General features: G+C 36.1%; 1 pseudogene; it reads right to left on the reverse strand.

Moving 5' to 3' along the window:
- LOC111551270 overlaps positions 1–443 on the reverse strand; it is a 7982-nt pseudogene extending 7539 nt beyond the window's left edge.
- Positions 444–2128: the final 1685 nt, after the last annotated feature.

Here is a 2128-nt window from a genome sequence, read left to right on the forward strand (position 1 = left end):
AAAAAAAAAAAAAAAAAAAAAAAAAAAAAAAAAAAAAAAAAAAAATCTTTTGGTGGTTCTGTAACTCTACCTGCTAGGGTTTGTGCAGTTAGATCAGCCTTTTGCCATTTGCAAACAATTTTTGTCACTTTCCTCCTCCTCGATGGTGGAGGTTGCTGCACAGTAGACATAGATGGAACTTCATCAGGAGAGTCATTATTAGGTGTGTATGAGGGAACATCTGAGTCAGATTTAGCATCAGAGCCATCTTGAATAAGATACGCAGTTGCGCACAACAAAGAACCTGGCAGATTATTTATTATTCCACCTTCATCTCCTGAGTCCTCATCAGAAACAGGTGCTGTAGCACTTTCAGGTGGTTGTATCACTTTAGCACTTGCTTCTATGATGTCATCTGTCTCTAAAAGGTCAGTTATTTCATGTAAACTTAGAGTTTGAGGCATCTTCAGACTAAAATGGGAAAAAAAGGTATTATTAGTCCCAGGGGTAGTCATTTTGCCTAATGTTCCAAAAATGGAAGATGCAAAATGTCAAACCCATAACTAATGCAACAGTAATAATTTTGGTATTTTCTTTTTACAGCATAATAGCATAACTAGTAGAGAAGTGATGAAAAAATTACTAGTATGAGACTTAATGCAGAAAAGTTATATGTACCTGTCTTTGGATACTTCCTCAAAAATGTTTCTGAAAACTCACATCACTTTTTGTCAAGCTCTCAGCATGCCAGTATCTTCAGCATTGACTAACTCTGTGCACCATGTGATAACATGTACCCTCAGGAGGCAGACATATGTGAAAAATCGGACTTTGGCTATGATCTTGAGCAGTAGGATATAAATCACTCCCATATGCTTAGTGTTCCAACAATGGAACACTAGGCATAAATGTTTACCTATTTTGATTTGATTTTGGTGTATGGCTAGAGACAGGGGTCTAGTTTCATTCTTCTGCATATGGATATCCAGTTATCTCAGCAACATTTATTGAAGAGACTGTCTTCCTCAGTGTATGTTCTTGGCACCTTTATCAAAAATGAGTTCACTCCATTAGTCAGGGTTCTCTAAGAGGAACAGAACTAATAGGATACATATATATATTATATATATAATATATATAAGCTATATGTGTATACATATGTGTATATACACACACACATATATACACATATATGTACATACATATATATATGAGTTTTTTAAGTATTAACTTACACGATCACAAAGTTCCACAAGAGGCAGTCTGCAACCTGAGCAGCAAGCAGAGCCAGTCCAACTTGCAAAACTGAAGAACTTGGAATCAATGTCCGAGGGCAGGAAGCACCCAGCACTGGAGAAAGATGAAGATGGGGAGGCTAGGCCAATCTCTCCTTTTCACGTTTTTCTGCCTGCTTTATATTTGCTGGGAGCTGATTAGATTGTTCCCACCAGATTAAGGGTGGATCTGTCTTCACCAGACCACTGACTCAAATGTTAATGTCTTTGACAACACCCACACAGACGCACCCAGGTTTAACACTTGGTATCCCTCAATCCAATCAAGTTGACACTCAGTATTAACCATCACTCTGTAGGTCTGTGGATTTGTTTCTGGGTTCTCTATTCTGTTCCATTGGTCTATATCTCCGTTTTTATGCCAGTACCAGGCTTTTTTTGGTTACTATAGCTCTGTTGTATAATTTGAAGTCAGGTAATGTGATTCCTCAGTTTTGTTCTTTTCACTTAGGATAGCTTTGGCTATTCTGAGTCCTTTGTGATTCCACATAAATTTTAGAATAGTTTTTTTTTTTTTTTTTTTTTTTTTTCCTGGGAAGAATATCATTGGTGTTTTGGTAGGGATTGCCTTGAATCTATAGATTGCTTGGGTAGTGTGGACATCTTAACAATCCATGAACATGGAGCAGTTTTTTTCATTTTTTGGTGTTCTCTTCAATTTTTTTCATTAGTGTTTCATAGTTTTCATTTAGATCTTTCACTTCTTTGGTTAATGTGTAGGTATTTATGTGTGGCTATTGTATGTGACCCTACTTTTTAAATTTATTTTTCACATTGTTCACTGTTGCCATACAGAAATGCTTCTGAATTTTGTATTCTGAAATGTTACTGATTTGTTTATCAATTCTAATAGT

The sequence above is a fragment of the Piliocolobus tephrosceles genome, chromosome 10, assembly GCF_002776525.5.
Source record: "Piliocolobus tephrosceles isolate RC106 chromosome 10, ASM277652v3, whole genome shotgun sequence".
Lineage (NCBI taxonomy): Eukaryota > Metazoa > Chordata > Mammalia > Primates > Cercopithecidae > Piliocolobus > Piliocolobus tephrosceles.